Genomic DNA, 18310 nt, shown 5'->3' with positions numbered 1-18310 from the left:
ACCCATTTAACAAGGCACTTTAAGGCACCCATTTAACCCCACTACATTTAAACTGGTGACGTGATGTGTAGACAGAGCTCATCCTGGTTATGGAAATCCATAATTAAATGTCATTAGGTACGAGCTACGAATGCAGGAGCATACATATTTAAAATCATTACAGCCTTGATGAAATTTCTCTACAGATCTCCATGAGATGAGATTATTGTTCGCATTCAGAGCACAGAAGGACAAATCCACGGAGTGAAACTCTGCCTCAACATCAAGTGAGAGAAAAAAGGTTGCAGAAAAACACTTAGTGTATAGTCTTCAAGTACAATCACCTAAAGCTATTTAGGGCTTGACAATGTTTTTGCCTTCCGGGTTAAGGTGACCAGTAAAGTTCCTTTCTTGAAAAGTGCTCACTGATTTTCTCCCACTGCACAGAGCTAAACCAACAGTGCTGCAGATAAACAACACCAGCAGGCCAGCAGCCAGCGCTATCGATCTTTAGCTATAAATACTGAGAGTCTGGCAACAAAGGTCTCTTTCTGCTTACTCCAGGCCTCATTAAAACTAGTAGCTGATTAAGGTGAGAAAATAACACTTGCACACAAATCAGAACTAAGAAATTGCTAATGTGAGTAAATACAAAGAAGAAACTCACAGGGAAACAGCAGACTCTTAGTCACATGTGCACACATGCATAAGATTGAAGTCAGTACAGATCACAGGCCAATAGAGAGGCTAGTTTGCTGAAGTTGAATAAATTATAAGGGCCAGTGTGCTAGCATTGCAAGAAAGTTTTCCCTGAGAACAGGACCCTTCAAAAACAAAGTGCACTGCACACTGCACAGTTTTGCTGTTTGAGACAAATTTAGCAGATCTTATAAGATGTTATGCACCACAGTGCAAAATCATCAGTCTTTGATCTCTTAGTGTGGCATGCTTACAATGGCTGATTCATTTTATTTGTGCTGAATCTTAGCCTTTCAACGTTCTGACAGTGAATTTTGGGTTACAGTCCTACGTTACAACTCCTTAAGTGGTACTTGAGAGACATTCAGTTAAAAATATTTACACTTGCTAGTCTATATATTATGCATCATAAATATCTTGTCATTTAGATGTCCCTTCACATTTCGATCATATTACCAAAGTAAGCTTGAGTTTGCTCTGAAGAATGAGCAGTCTGTAAATTCCCTCTTTCTCCCAGTCCTGACAGACTTCAGACAATTTGATCATTTGTACGGTACCATTTTAATTTTGCATGTCAATGAGGATGTCGTAATGTGACATGATTGATCACCCAGTCAACACTGTCAATCATGACAAAGTCCTAAGATGTAAAGTATATTGTGTGGTCTTGCCCTGGTTTTTACACAAGATCTCACTTGACAGAAAAAAATGCATGCGGCAGGCTTTAGTGGAGTTCCGGTACAAATGATCCAAAGTATTCCTAAACCAGACCGACAATAATGTAAATAATATTAATAATGTTAACAAAGCTGAATGAGCGGTCATAATAATATTACTGTTATGTTTCCTGTTGTCTTTTGTTTTTTGTACTGTCACCGTGAAGTTTAGTTTAATTCCTGTTTTGGTTTTGTAGTCTTTTTGTAGTTTCTTTTTATTCTGTCATGTTCACTGTTGTCTTGTGTTCTATGTTTCTCTATTCACATTCTTGTCATGTTTCCTTGTCTGCTCCGTGTTTTCCTTTTCACCCGTCACCGTTCACGCTCCATGTCACGTTTTCTTTGTTGTCCGCCCCGTGTTTCACTGTCCTTGTCTAAAACTACATTTCCCACAATTCCCGGCCTCCCTCACTGCCTGCACTCATCATTGGTTCCACCTGTGTCTCGTTCTGTCTCCACTTTTGTCTGTGTATTTAACCCTGGTTCTTTGGTTAGTCTCTGTCGATTGTCGTTTGTTTCTGGTATGTTTCCTAGCCTGGTCCGTGTTCCCTACCCGAGTTCTTAGTTTTGTTTGTGTTTTGTTTTATCGTGTTTAATCTGTTTCATTGTGTTTCTAGTTTCCAGTTTTTCCCATCGTGGACTTTCCTTTGTGTTTACCTTTTATTTCTTATGTGTTAAAGTCATTAAAAACCGCATTTGGATCCGCACCTCTCGTCTCTCTCTTGTCCTGTTTCCTCACCGCTCATAACAGAACAATCGACCCACATATGGATCCAGCGGTTCTCCGGGCAAGCTGTCGCCTACTGGATTTGAGGCAAGGAAGCCGCCCGGTGGAGGATCACGTTAGGGACTTCCTGAACCTGGTGGTGTTTTTTAAGGATGGCCTGACCGATTCGCTCAGGGAGCAGTTGTCACCAGCAACGCACGGCAGGACGCTCTGTGATTTTGTGGCGGAGACGCTGCTGGTATGCGGCGCGCCACTTACTGTGGATGTTGTGGAGGAGGATCCTGCCTCCCCTCCCACAGCGGTGACTCTTCAGTCGTCCCTAGCTCTCCCTGTCACGCCAGTCCCTCCGGTCAGCGAGCAAACCCCCACGCCTGTCGCCGTCAACGAGCCAGCAAGGCCAACTTCATCCGCCCGGAGGAGGAAGAGAAGGAAAGCTTCCGCCTCTCAGCCCACGCCAGCCCCGGTTTGCGAGCCAGAGCCCACGCATGTCACGGTGAGCGAGCTAAAGCCCACGCATGTCACTGTGAGCGAGCCTGAGTCCTCGTCAGCCATGGTGAGCGAGCCAGAGCCCACGCATGTCACTGTGAGCGAGCCTGAGTCCTCGGCCGTCCCCGAGCCAGCGCCAGTAGCCTCAGACGTCAGTGAACCAGAGCCAGTAGCCTCAAACGTCAATGAGCCAGCGCCTGTAGCCTCAGATGTCCCTGAGCCAGCGCCTGTGGTCCTGACCGTCCCTGAGCCAGCGCCTGTGGTCCTGACCGTCCCTGAGCCAGCGCCTGTGGTCCTGACCGTCCCTGAGCCAGCGCCTGTGGTCCTGACCGTCCCTGAGCCAGCGCCTGTGGTCCTGACCGTCCCTGAGCCAGCGCCTGTGGTCCTGACCGTCCAAGAGCCAGCGCCTGTGGTCCTGACCGTCCAAGAGCCAGCGCCAGTAGCCTCCGATGTCAGCGAGCCAGCGCCTGGAGCCTCCGATGTCAGCGAGCCAGCGCCTGGAGCCTCCGATGTCAGCGAGCCAGCGCCTGTAGCCTCCGATGTCAGCGAGCCAGCGCCTGTAGCCTCCGATGCCAGCGCCAGTCGCCATGACCGTCCAAGAGCCAGTGCCAGTGGCCATGACCTTCCAAGAGCCAGTACCCCCCGAGCCTCCCAGAGCTCCGCCTCCCGAGCCTCCCAGAGCTCCGCCTCCCGAGCCTCCCAGGGCTCCGCCTCCCGAGCCTCCCAGGGCTCCGCCTCCCGAGCCTTCCAGAGCTCCGCCTCCCGAGCTTTCCAGAGCTCCGCCTCCCGAGCTTTCCAGAGCTCCGCCTCCCGAGCTTTCCAGAGCTCCGCCTTCCGAGCCTCCCGAGCTTTCCAGAGCTCCGCCTCCCGAGCTTCCTAGAGCTCTGCCTTCCGAGCCTCCCGAGCTTTCCAGAGCTCCGCCTCCCGAGCTTTCCAGAGCTCCGCCTTCCGAGCCTCCCGAGCTTTCCAGAGCTCCGCCTCCCGAGCTTCCTAGAGCTCCGCCTTCCGAGCCTCCCGAGCTTTCCAGAGCTCCGCCTCCCGAGCTTTCCAGAGCTCCGCCTCCCGAGCTTTCCAGAGCTCCGCCTCCCGAGCTTTCCAGAGCTCCGCCTTCCGAGCTTTCCAGAGCTCCGCCTTCCGAGCCTCCCGAGCTTTCCAGAGCTCCGCCTCCCGAGCTTTCCAGAGCTCCACCTCTCAAGCCTCCCAGGGCTCCGCCCCTCAAGACTTTCGAGCCTCCCAGGGCTCCACCTCTCAGGCCTCTCGAGCCTTCCAAGGCTCCACCCCTCAAGCCTTTCGAGCCTACTAGGGCTCCGCCCCCCAAGTCTCCAGAGCTTCCTACGGCTCTTCTTCCAGAGATTCTCGAGCCTCCAAAAGCTCTGCCCCTCAAGCCTCTCGAGCCTCCCGGGGCTCCGCCTCTCAGGCCTCTCGAGCCTTCCAGGGCTCCGCCCCTCAAGCCTTTCGAGCCTCCCAGGGCTCCGCCTCTCGAGCCTTTCGAGCCTACTAGGGCTCCGCCCCCCAAGTCTCCAGAGCTTCCTACGGCTCTTCTTCCAGAGACTCTCGAGCCTCCAAAAGCTCTGCCCCTCAAGCCTCTCGAGCCTCCCGGGGCTCCGCCCCTCAAGCCTCTCGAGCCTCCCGGGGCTCCGCCTCTCAAGCCTCTCCAGCCTCCCGGGGCTCCACCTCTCAAGCCTCTCCAGCCTTCCACGGCTCCGCCTCCAGAGCCTCTTGAACCTCCTACGGCTCCGCCTCCCGAGCCTCCTTCGGCTCCGCCCTCAGAGCCTCCTACGGCTCCGACTCCAGAGCCTCCTACGGCTCCGCCCCCAGAGACTCCAGAGCCTTCCTGGTCTTCGCCCCTAAAGCCTTCTAAGCCATCACCTCCCTCGGCTTCGCCTCCCGAGCCTCCCTCGGCTTCGCCTCACGCGGCTCCGCCGGCCTCCCCAGTGGCCATTCCTCCTCCCAGGCCCCCCGAACCGGTCCTTGCCCCACGGCCATCTCCTTGGCCACCAAAACCGGCCTCTGTCTTGTGGCCTCCTCCCAGGCCCCCTGAACCGGCCTATGCCTTATGGCCAGCCCCCGGGTCATCTAAACCTGTCCCTGCCCGGGCGATACCTCCCTGGCCTCCTAAACCTGTCCCTGTGTGCCTCCAGAGACTGCCAAATTGGCCCTCCGGACTGTCTCATTTCCCTTTGTGCCCCCGTGAACTGACTCTTTTCCCTTTGTGCCCCCGTGAACTTTCTCTTTTCCCTTTGTGCCCCCGTGGACTGCCCAATTTTCCCTTGTACCCCCATGGACTGCCTAATTGCCCCGTGTGCCCCCATAAACTGCCTAATTGCCCCTTGTGCCCCCATGGACTGCCTATTTGTCCCTTGTGCCTCCTTGGATGGTCTCTGTCTCCCTTGTTCCCCCTTTCATCTATCTGTTTTCTCTTAATTTTGTCTTCCTGACTTTTGTGGCAGAGCCCTGACACTCATGTCTTTTTAGCAAAAGTGAGTAGTAACTCATTACATTTACTCTTTTATATTTTAAATTTTGGGGAAAATTTTACTTTTAGAGTAGGTTTAAAAGTGGGCACTTTTTACTCTCACTCAAGTAAATTTCTAATGATTTTTTTTTACTTCTTTACAATGTGTCATTACTGTCATTACATTACTGGGTTTAATTTGAACTAATGTGTAATTTATTGAGAGATTATTGAATGGGACTTTTACAAGAGCGGAAATTCACAGCTGCGCGTGATGAGACTCTCCCACTTGAGTGATGAGACTGTCACTCAAGTCATCAGTGCAACAGCATCAAACTCTTCAAAGTGAAACACTTCCTTCGCTCCAAACAGTGAAAAAAAGAATAGTTCTGTCATGCATTGCCTTCATTAAACACCAAGACAAGCTGGTATTTCAAGATTGAAGTCACAGCTCCAACTTCAGGAAGCACGCTGAGGTAAGTTTTGGATCTAATTTTCAGGGTGATTCTGTAACTGGGCTCTTATGATATCAGTTTTTAAGTGTACATTTTTGAATCAGTGCAGCAATATATCAGTGTGCTTTGTCCCGCATGTCATTTTGTTATGCATTTACTCCACGCCCTTGCAGGGGTACTGGAAACTATTGCAGCTACTTCAAGCAGATTAACTGTATAAATCCACATAAAAATACAAGTTGAGCACAAATCGCTGCCATTCACGTGCTCGACAACTGGAGCGTGAACAGACAGCATTTCTGCACGTGCACGGCGGGGCGCGCATTTGTGATTTGAACAAGGCAATCGTCGTGACGAGAGTGGCTGTGTCTACAATTGTTCACTCATTCACTATTTCCTATATAGTGAATGGCAGTTAGCGTACTACATCTCAGCTGTAAGTTGACAGTTAACGAAATGAGCAAATTCGGACGAGAGTGTCGGAGCTCTGGGGCTGGTGCAGAAACGTCACATATGACATTTTTAAATACTTGGGCCTTATTTGTTATTCTTATTAAATAATATATTAATACAATAAATATTAATTCTGTTTGTCATTTTTAATATATACTGTGTGTTAATATAAAGAGTAAACACATTTGATCAAATAAAGAGTACATTTTAAAATGTATCTGTAAGTTTTATCTCTGTGTATGTTGTTATGTTATTTTAATCAAGTAATGATTTGTCAAAAAGTAATTTACTACATTCAGCATGAAATAAAACATTGCAGGAGTGAAGGAAGCAGTAAACTCGTTCATCTTCCCTGTGGTGGTTTGTGTGAAATTAACCATCATCGAGTGTACTTGAAATGTACACTTGAAATAAGAGTGCATTGTGGGTAAGAATGACTGAACAAAAGTAGGGAACGAGTGGCTCACTCAGAATTCAGACTCTCCTACAAAATAGCGAAAACTCGAAATAGTGCACTATATAGTGGATAGGGGGTGGTTTCATACACCACCATAGTGAATTTTCCGTGACCGGAGTTGGTGCCCTACGTAGGTTGTGTGCTCTGCATTTAGAGAGCAGCAGTACTGCTGTATAGAACTAATGATCTAAATACTTACGACACTGAAAACTGTAACTACACTGAAATAAGAATCCACACAGGTCTTTAAAAGCTATGAAATAGCAAAAGAAGGCATTATATTTCAGCATTATATATAATGTCCTTGTGGGACATTTTCTCGTTTTCACTGTAATAATTACTAGAAATGTTTCCAAACCTCTCTTCTTATTGACAAATTCATCCAGATCTGACAAGAGCCCTTAAAGGATAGTTCACCCAAAAATTACAATTATCATTACCCTCATGCAACTCCAGATGTGTATGACTTTCTTTCTTCTGCTGAACTTACATGAAGATTTTTAGAAGAATTTCTCAGCTCTGTAGGTCCATACAATGCAAGTGAATGGGTGGAAACCAGAGTATGTGAGTGGAGCGAGGGGTGGAGCGGCATGATTTTGCCTGGAGCGAGTGTCATTGTTTTCTCTCGTTCCAAGCGCTCCACTAACGCTCCATCACAGGCAAAACACCTGTTAACTGACCTTAATGCAATAATGCACCACATGTTAAGCAGTGTTAAACACTATTGGCATGAAGGAAAGATGGATTTCTGATATAACCAGACAGAATGTGATAAAAAATTACTAATTTATAATCTAGCAGCACTTTGTAATGTTTGACCTCCAGGTTACTTTCTGTTTTCACGCTCCCTATTATTGAGTTAATCTTGCGGAAAAGCTTGACTTAACTACATGCTTGTGTCTTGTCTCTTTATTCCTGGATCAACTGCCGTTTTTTGAAAATGAATGACGGGATGACGAAGGAGAACATGAGTGGGGAGGTCGCTGCCACGATCAAAGGTTTGTTGTGAAATTCTAAAAGACGTGTCCAGAAAACACGATGCTAATCCATTCATATGTGGAGAGAAAATTTAAATGTCATCAATACATACATCTATATCTCTCCCCTTTTAAATATTTTTAATAATCATATCATCATTCTAATCTAATGCATCACAATCTTAACTGTAGGCTATTATGTCCCGCATTAAATAGAATTAATGATGCAAAACACCAACTGAGCTAATCAACATGTTAATATTGCATAGTTTGACTTTAATCGATTGCCATCTGAAATAATTTTAGTGCCGTAGGCTAATTTATGCATTATACATTTGCAGATGAAGAAGCTCAGCAAATGCGAATAGAGGAAGATTTAAAAACGCTATTATTTCTAAAAGTGAACTCTGCATTTAACATTTAGTTTTGACAGTCTTATCTAGTTTGGATCAAAAAAGTGTAGAACATTCTGATAATGTATTTTTTTTTTCATTCACAGAATTATAGAGCAAGGTTAATTAAAAGAAGTGCAATTATAGAAAATAATAGGCAATAATTTGGCAATAATACATTGACCTAATAATGTTTTTCTTTTTTGTTTTGGTAATTTATTAATTGTATTTAATTTAATGTTTTTGTTTTGGTAATTGCCATTTTTAATTTAATGTTTTTTTTGTTGGTTTTTTGCATCTAGCAATTTATTTAATTGATCAAACCCAGAGAATGCTGCCGATATGTTTCAAAAGTAAGCTATAAAATTATTTAATTTAATCTTGGGCTAATGTTAGTGTTCTAATAAAGCACATTGTAGCTTTTCTTCTAGTATTGTGTACTTATTTTTCATTTAATACACCTTCTGCATGGAAGGTTGTGATATTAAAAAGCATACTGAAATAACTTTACAGTGGAGAGGTAGTTAGGCGCTAATTCTGCCATGGCGCGAACATTGAGTGGGGCTTCTCTAATCCAGGAGCGCGGAGTGAGCGAGGAGAGGGAAATGGACAACCCGGAGTGGATCTGGAGCGGAGTGATTTGTGGAGGGCAAATTGTTGCTGCTCCACTCACATACTCTGGTGGCAACATTTTAAAGCTAAACAAACTAACACAAGTCAGCATAAAAATAATCCATAAGACTCTAGTGGTAAAATCAGTATCTTCAGAAGTGATGTAATAGGTTTGGATGAGAAACAGAGAAACCGATCACTTTTTCATTCTTCTATATTTTGGTTGATTCGCAGTCTTCTCTGCATATCGCCCCTGATGTCTAGCAAAAAATGACAAATATTGATCTGTTCCCCTTCTGTCGCTCTCTCCATGTTGTGTCGGAGAAGCGACACTAGGGGTCTCTCTTGAGCGCCGATATCCACCTCTGATCTATGAAAAAAGGCCAATGAGATTTGGCAGCCGGTATTTGCATGTCCCGCCCCCGGACATACGGGTATTTAAGCGGCGCAAATACGGGAGTTCATTCAGAAAATTTCTTCGGAGCCGATGGTCTGTCTGCAGTTTGCTGCGAGTTTACACACCACTATAAACGTTTCAGGTCAACTGGGAAAAGAGCAAGCTCACTCCGGTTTAGAGCATCTCTTTTCTCGGGTTGGAGTTAGACTCAGTCTCAATGACAGCACGTCTCACGAGCGAGCATGCTCAGTCGGTGCTGGACTGCCTTGCTTCCTTCAAGCCAGGCACAGTGGTCCCTCTAAAACTTTTCCAGAGGCTCCTGGGGCATATGGCGTCCTCCGCGGCGGTCACGCCGCTGGGGTTGATGCATATGAGACCACTCCAGCACTGGCTCCAGACTCGAGTCCCGAGACAAGCATGGCACCACGGCACGCATCGGGTAAGGATCACCCCCGCCTGCCTCAAAACACTCCGACCCTGGACAGACCTCTGCTTTTTACGGGCAGGAGTGCCCCTGCAGCAGGTGTCCCGACGCGTTCTGGTCACAACCGACGCCTCCCGGTCCGGGTGGGGTGCCGTGTTCAGCGGGCACGCAGCAGCGGGCCGTTGGAAAGGGGCCCCGCTGCATTGGCACATCAATTGCCTGGAGTTGCTGACCGTCCTTCTTGCTCTCAGGAAGTTCCTCCCGTTAGTTCGGGACAAACATGTCCTCGTGAGATCGGACAGCACCACGGTGGTGGCGTACATAAATCGCCAAGGCGGCGTACGCTCCCGCCACATGTCACAACTCGCCCGCCGTCTCCTCCTATGGAGCCAGCAGCGACTCAAGTCGCTGCGTGCCACTCACATCCCCGGCAAGCTCAACGTCGTAGCGGATGCGCTATCATGTTGAGCCCAGTCGGTCCAGCTGATTTGGGAACGGTTTGGCAAGGCCCAGGTAGACCTGTTGGCCTCCCAGGAAACCTCCCACTGCCCGCTCTGGTACGCCCTAACAGAGGCTCCCCTCAGGACAGACCCGCTGGCACACAGCTGGCCCTCGGGGCTGCGCAAGTACGCATTTCCCCCAGTGAGCCTTCTTGCACCGGTGCTGTGCAAGGTCAGGGAGGACGAGGAGCAAGTCACGTTAGTGGCCCCCTACTGGCCCACTCGGACTTGGTTCTCGGAACTCAGGCTTCTCGCGACAGCTCCTCCCTGGCGAATTCCCCTGAGAAAGGACCTCCTTTCTCAGGGACGGGGCACTCTCTGGCACCCGCGCCCAGACCTCTGGAACCTCCACGTCTGGTCCCTGGACGGGATGTGGAAGAGCTAGCCGGCTTACCGGCGACCGTTGTGAATGCAATCAACCAAGCCAGAGCCCCCTCTACCAGGCACCTTTACGCCCTAAAGTGGCGTTTGTTCGCAGATTGGTGTTCTTCCCGAACTGAAGACCCGCAGAGATGCGCGATCGAGTCAGTGCTCCTGTTCCTACAGGAGAGGCTGGACAGGAGGCTGTCCCCGTCCACCCTCAAGGTGTATGTTGCCGCCATTGCCGCCCACCACGATCCTGTAGACGGAAAGTCTTTGGGTAAGCACGACTTGATCCTCAGGTTCCTGACTGGCGCCCGGAGGTTGAATCCCTCCCGGCCAGGCCTAGTTCCCTCCTGGGATCTCTCGGTAGTCTTGGCAGGACTCCAGAGACCTCCCTTCGAGCCGTTTGAATCAATTGGACTCAGGGCCCTCTCTCTTAAGACGGCCCTGCTGATCGCGCTCGCCTCTATCAAGAGGGTCGGGGACCTGCAAGCGTTCTCTGCCTGCAAACTTGCCTGGAGTTCGGTCCGGCAGATACGTCTGTGATCCTAAGACCGCGACCGGGCTATGTGCCCAAGGTTCCTACCACACCCTTCCGAGATCAGGTAGTGAACCTGCAAGCGCTGCCCCGGGAGGAGGCAGACCCAGCCCTTTCGTTGCTATGTCCAGTGCGCGCCCTGCGCATTTGCCTGGACCGCACACAGAGCACCAGACGCTCTGAGCAGCTCTTTGTCTGCTTTGGGGGACAGCAGAAAGGGAATGCCGTCTCCAAACAGAGGCTCGCCCACTGGGTTGTCGATGCCATCACACTGGCTTATCACACCCAGGCCGTGCACCTACCCTTGCGGGTCCGAGCTCACTCAACAAGGGGTGTTGCGTCCTCGTGGGCACTGGCCAAGGGCACCTCCCTAGCAGACATCTGTAGAGCCGCGGGTTGGGCAACACCCAACACCTTCGCGAGGTTTTACAACCTCCGAGTTGAGTCAGTTGCGTCTCGTGTTTTGTCAGGTCCGAGCCCGTAGAACTCGGTAACACATAGACCGACCGGCCGGGTGGATCGCTTGCGCCCAGCGCCCTTTTCCTGACGTCAAGGTAAAGTAGTGCGCCTTCTTCCCAGGGCGCCCCACTCCGAGTCGGGACCCTGGTCGATCCCTCCCCAGCCCTCCGGGTCCGCGGTTCAGTGGAGGAACTCGCCGACCCAAGCCACTGCGGGTACCCTGATGGCTACCCTGTACTGGTATAGGTGCTCCACAGGTAAGGCCTCCTGCTCGGACTCCCCCTGTGTGTAATTCCACGGTTCTGTCCCCTTACGAGCGGACCCCCGTGTCTCCCTTAGGCAGTTAAAGCTGCCCCGGCCGTGCTGTAGCAACTCCCCCCTTTCGAGGCTGGATCTACCACCGCACCATACTTTCCACACGAGCCCTAAGACGGCCGTGTGATGTGTCTACCACTTTTCCTCCCCAAGAAAAAGGGCAGGTGTGGTCTCCGCAGGGTCTGGGTAAGACCCCCTTCCCTATATGCGTGTAAGGGCCCCGGCCGTGATTGCTCTATGCGAGAAACATAGAGAGAAAAAGAGGCCCAGCCAGGCTGGCCCGTTCCCATGTTGGCAAACATCGCCTTGTTCCCCTCTCAGGGTAACTAGAAGGATTCCGATGTTCTTATGGGGCATTGGGGAAGGGTACGTGCAGCCAGGTACAGACGATGCGTGGCACTGGATGAAATCCCTGCCCGCCTCTGTATCGGCGGTTCACGTACACGGTTCAGCGCATGGCAAGATTGGAATGGGTCCCCTAGTGTCGCTTCTCCGACACAACGTGGAGAGAGCGACAGAAGGGGAACGTTTGGTTACGTATGTAACCTCCGCTCCCCGAGGGAGGGAACGACACGTTGTGTCTTTCCTCCGCCATGTCGCTGAACCGAGCCACTGTTGTGGCCGGACCATTTCCGGCTCCTCAGAAAAATCCTGAATGAACTCCCGTATTTGCGCCGCTTAAATACCCGTATGTCCGGGGGCGGGACATGCAAATACCGGCTGCCAACTCTCATTGGCCTTTTTTCATAGATCAGAGGTGGATATCGGCGCTCAAGAGAGACCCCTAGTGTCGCTTCTCCAACACAACGTGGAGAGAGCGACAGAAGGGGAACGGAGGTTACATACGTAACCAAACGTTTCTCACACACAGCTATCATATCCCTTCTGAAGACATGGATTTAACCACTGGAGTCTTATGGATTACTTTTATACTGCCTTTATGTGCTTTTTGGACCATCAAATTTTGGCCTACAGAGCTGTGTTCCAGAGATTTGTGTTCCTCAGAAGAAAATAAGTCATACACATCTGGGATGGCATGAGGGTGAGTAAATGAGATAATTTAAATTTTTGGGTAAACTATCTCTAAAGTGATAGCTCGGCCATAATTTAATATTCTGTCATAATTTCTCTACCCTTATGTTGTTCCAAACCAGTGTGAAGCTTTGTATTATGTGGAACACAAAATATGTTAGACAGAATGTTAGTGACTGACAGTCTCGGCCATCATTCACTTTCAATATATATATATGTAAATAGTGACTTAGACAAACATTCTGTCTAATATCTCCTTATTGTGATGCATGGGAGAAAGAAAGTCATACGGGTTTGGAACAACTTGATGGTGAATGATGACAGAATTTCCATTAATAATAATAATAATTCTGTAGTACATGTTCAATGTGTATTATGTAATGGAATATAGGGGAGTAAATGTCTATTATGTCATTTGTGAAAGTAATGAGTTTCTCACTACTTGAGTATTCTTTCAATTGGATATGGAAGCGCAGCATTGTTCAAGTGGGAAGACTAGCAGCTGTACATCATCACATCATTAGCTGGGTAATTCCTAGCCAATCGCATGTAAGCCATTGCTTTCTAAGTCTGCTCACAATCTATCACATTGCTGTTTCAGTGTACTAACACAGGCAACCTCCACCACCCCACCACCACCAGTTGAGCCCTGTCCCGCACGGGGGTAGGCTCCTCGCCCCTGCCTCCTATCTCTGGCAGGATATGATGGTTCCGGGTACAACTCCCTCAGACCGCTGGACGGGGCCTACGTCAAAGAGAGAGACATTACTTCCTGTTTTACATTTATCAAATAAATGGCATCTTAAACTTCACTCAAGCCTGCGTGTCTTCCCGATAGAAACTTTCTTACTCTTACTCAAGTAATAATTTATGTTAGTACTTTTACTTGAGTAATTATGTTTTTGAAGTAATTGTACTTGCTTGAGTACGGTTTTTGGCTACTCTACCCACCTCTGCTTTTTAGTCTCTGTCTTATGTCTGGATTCAGCCACTTCAGTTGGTTTGGTTTTATTTGGTTTTATAGATGATTCGTTTATGTTTTCCTCTTTTGTAAGTCGCTTTGGATAAAAGCATCTGCCAAATGAATAAATGTATATGTAATGTAGTTTGAGTCCAGGCACTAGTGTTCTGTCTCATGTGGTGTGATTTCATGTTTTGTCTAGTCTGTGTCTTGTGTTGAGAATTCATGGCTTGTCTTTTGGTTTTGTCATGTGTTCTTTTGTGTTGTTGTTTTCTAGCATGAGTGCATGCTGCTCTTGTGTCATTCTGGCAGTATGCACTCATTAATATTGTTTTTGTGAGTGTTGGCATGAGTGCATGTTACTCTAATGTTATTCTTGCAGCATGCACTCATGTCTATTGTTTGTCTCTGTCTTGAGTGATAACCCCACCCCATCGTTTGCTCTATTATCTTGTTATTAGTTCCAAATGCCTCCTTTGTTACCCTCCTTGTTTGCTCCCTTACATAATCTCCCTTTGTGCTCTGTCTGGTGCCAGTTTGTTTGTCTAAATGTCATATTGTCTTCATGTCTTGACTGTTTTCCGATCAGATTCCTGTCGTTCTGTTCTGTGGATGTCTGTCGGTTCTCTTGCTCTGGCCCAGCCCATCAACGTTCTTGTCGACCTGCACTATGTTTTCTCCCCTACGGTGTAGTTTTTGTTTGTTTTCTGTTATTTTGTTGATAAAAGCCCTTTATTTGCCACCCTGCATTTGGATACTCTCTCCTCACCCCTGGCGATCCTTGACAGTGTAGCTTCTAAAAAGTCTTAAAGGTGCACCGTCTCAAAGTGTCGGTGTCCATTTTACATTGACTAAATAAAAAAACAGAAGATAAAAAACATCTTCGTTGTAAAGCCCTGTTCATACCACATGTCGCTAGACTTCGCGATCTGTGTCGCTGGTGGGCCTAACGCTCTAACGTTATTGATAGACTGCACAACTGGCCAAATTAGCATTTTAAATGCTTTTTACAGATGGTACTGCCGATAAAATTAAGATATCATACTAATTTGACACGTAATTAGTTCTTTTGCCTCTAAAAATTCACATTCTGCAAGGGAGACCGTTATATAACCTGCAGCAGTGCTTAATGCATCATATCAATAAACAAGACGAATGTTATATCAATATATGAATTAAACTCACTCAGAATGCCAGCACGGTTTTCCATGCATAATTTTATTAGGCCATAAATATGTATATTGTTACAGACAAATGATACAGAGCAGTGAAATCACTCACAGAAACAACTGAATTTTCCTAAGTCTTGCCTGTAGTGATGGGAATATTGGATCATTTTACTGAGTCAAATGAACAAATGTTTATTAAATTATTTTCATTAATTTGACCAGAATTAAATTAAAATGTATTATTTTCAATAGCCAAATCCTCCCCAACACGTCTACTTACGGAAACTTTGATATAGTCCCAATGAGGAAAAATGTATAATGCAGCCAAGGACAAATTATGAGAAAGAAATTATTATTTCACCTCTGGAATCCTATTGTCTGAGACATTCGTTCTTTTGTCACGTGACAAAATAATGAATGTCTCGGACCAGAAGACTTGAGAGGTGAACTAATCATTTCTATTTCCTGTTTGAGCAATGCATAGCGTATATGGCTGTCACATGACAGAAGAACAACTCGGACCAAAAGAGTTGAAAGGTGAACTAATAATTTCTGTTTCCTGTACAGCGCATATACTTTTTCTCATAACAAACAAAAGGAGGTTGTGCAATGCACATGCATGGCAAACACAAAATGAATGAATGACTCTCTAAGACTACTTGTTCTTCTGAGTCACATAAAAGATTTGTTCAAAATGAATGAATCATTCATGAACGACCCTTCACTAATTCTCTGCACTTGAGTTGACTCCAGTATCTCACACTCACCCTGCCTGGAGATGGATGACTTAAGCTCCTCTGTCTTCTCTCATTGGTAGTCGCTCATGAATGTCGGTCTTCATTTGCATAAAGTTGAAATTTTCTCAGGTCTTGTCACTCCCCACGACAATCTCTGTTGTCAACAGTCGTGTCAGCTCATGTCGCCAGAAGACGCTGTGCTTTCAATTAAATTTAAAGGCATTGTGTGGCTTCATCGTGCGATGACATTTGTGGCTTAAACGGGGCTTAAAGTGGCAGCATTTAAAAGGGAGCTTAACACGCTTTTTTTTTTTTATAATTGTATTATCTTCCCTGAGGTCCACTTATAATGTCAGTAAAGTTTTTCTACACCAATACAGTCATAATTTAATAATATATGATCATCATTCTTGGTTTTAAACCATCTAGCCTTATAAGTCCTTTAAGTAATGCCCACTGTTATGATTGGCGTAGGATGTGTAGAATAAGAGGTATAGAATAGGTAGAGATGGAAAATATAAATAGGCTGAAGAACTAAAGAGAGTTGTGGCAGCATGGAAATGAGCTCTGCAAGAGATGAAAATTGCTGGAGGGATCTTTACGCCCGAATGCAGGGGCCGCCCCCACCGTAGGACTGGGTCACCTCAGACGGAGGCGTGAATCCTAACCGCTCAGACTGACCTTAAGTCTCTCTCCAGGCTTGGTTGGTTCGACGGATGGGGCCATGCAGCAAATGGGTGAACTCCAAGGGAAGGGGCACAGCGGCCTCTCGAGCAGGCAAGCTCAACCTGCAATTGAACGGGGGCCCTCGCTACAGTCGAGCGGGAGTAATAAAAATAAACGTGAATAACTCACTCTGCGTTTAGAATGAGGAGCCCTTGATGGATTGCCCTTGAGGAGTCTGCCACGTCTGAGTGGATTTGTGGCTTCTCCTGACAATGGGGGTCCTCACGACATTTGAACAGGGGAGCCCACGATACAAATAAACGTGAGTTAGCTTGCAAAGTCTTAAATGGGAGAACCCCCTGCTGTGGTTCGAACGGAAGAGCCCTTAAGTGTTTAAGTCATGCCTGTCCAGCAATTTGAGCAGGGATCTCCCGGACTGGCCGGGAGGGCCACGCAGCATCTAAAAGTTGGGGCCGGCCTATTGAACAGATGAGGATGAAGCAAGCGTTCCCCCTGACCCCGACTGTGAACGTCGTGATTAGTTAATTAGGGCTTGCTGTGCAATCCTGATAAAGAGATGGTTGGTGTGGATGTGTCTGCGATATGCATTGGATTTAGAGAGGAGATAAAAATCAGGAAATGGAAGAGACTGTGTTTTTGTGTGAAATGTTTACGCTGTGTATGAGCGAGAACTCGCCTTGAAATATCAAAGGCTGGGCCATCGAGCACGGCATTCGACGTTAAGGCATATAGAAGGCTTAATTCAACTGAAATTGATTGATGCAGAGATTGGCTTGTGTTGAACTGTTTAAGGAAGACCTGAAATGGCCCGATTGTTGTCAATCACCAGGTGGGTAATGGTGCATTTGGAATGAATGGCATAATATGGGTTACGGAGCCATGTAAGCATAGACGCATGGTTGGAAAGACGTGCTGTGGTTGTGGCACGTGAAGGACGCATTGTGCTGTTTGAGGTGTTGTGGGAGATTTAGTCGCACAGCCCGAAAGACGGCACAGTTGTTGCACCTACACAGCACATTTGTGTAGAAAACGTGGTAATGTGGTAAACATAGCATCTGCGGACACCTGAACTAAATTGTTTGATAGATTAAATGGAGGGAACATATGTGAAGCAATGTCAGGAAACATGCTTGTGTGTACATACGAACAATGTCATTTTAAGTTGGTTTGTCATTATATTAAAGGCACGTGAACCTAAGTGACTAGATGAATACCATAGTCTGAACTTAAATAACTTAGTTATATGTACACAAGTATATGGTTTGGAGATTTGGCAAAATTTTTTTCCAACGTAATTTTTTAGCAGTGTATTACTGGCGCGGGGTGACTCGTCTCGTTTTGTTGAGGATGTATGAGATCATTGGAGTTTGTGCCTTAGAGTTGGATTTAATAGATACTGTATTGTTTTCAGTAGTGTGGTGAATAAAACGACTTGTTATTCTGATGACTTATCATAAATTCTGAAATTGAATAATTTGAGAGACTGAAATATTAATAGAGTATTAAGCAAAATACAAAGCTGAAACATCCGGCATCAATTGGGTGGAGTGTGAGATTATGACGGATTGTTTAAATGCTTTAAAAGTCATGCAGAAATTAGGTTCTATGGTCGAGCTTGTTAAGAGTTTGTAATCCAATGATTCAGGCGAAAGTAGAAGGGAGCTTTGAAGTGAGAAAAATTGTGATAGTCATGTTGGAAAAAATGGAATCGCTGAATGGAGCACGCCCTAAATGAGCTGCATGGTGAGGTTATGAGGCTGACATGAATCACCTGTACAGGAGAACCATTTTGGAGCATTGGAATGATGCTTGAATTAAATAGTTCATCTTTTGTTTCCCTCGCATTCAAATGAAGCAGTGATAGAGCTCAAGGGGCATGAAGCAGTGCCCGTTCATGGAGGCAGGCTTCTGTTGAATAACAAGATTGTTTGGACGGAAATGCTGTTCTGATGAAGGCAAATGTATTGCAGCGAAGTTGCATTCGATGGTCTGAGTCACGGCAATGGTGGGGCCGATTGCCAGAAGATTCGATGCCACGTAGAGGTAAGTAGCTGTTTATATACTCTTACTCTGGCAGTGTCATTGGTCGGATGAAATGACTTGCTCCTCCTGAACCTTGTTAAAATGTAACAATTGCAGGTAACCACTTCTTTCAGGTATGTATGTATGTATTGTAACAATAACCTATAGGTATGTATTTAAGTAATTATTACAATCATGGCAAATTTGGGGGGGGAATTTAATAATTTGAAGTAAATGTCTTGACCGAACTTAAAATGTTAAGAAAATGCAAACAATTTAATTAATTTAAGTTTATTGA

The sequence above is a fragment of the Xyrauchen texanus genome, chromosome 11 (assembly GCF_025860055.1).
Source record: "Xyrauchen texanus isolate HMW12.3.18 chromosome 11, RBS_HiC_50CHRs, whole genome shotgun sequence".
Taxonomy (NCBI): Eukaryota; Metazoa; Chordata; class Actinopteri; order Cypriniformes; family Catostomidae; genus Xyrauchen; species Xyrauchen texanus.
Note: the sequence above shows the minus strand (reverse complement) of the source record.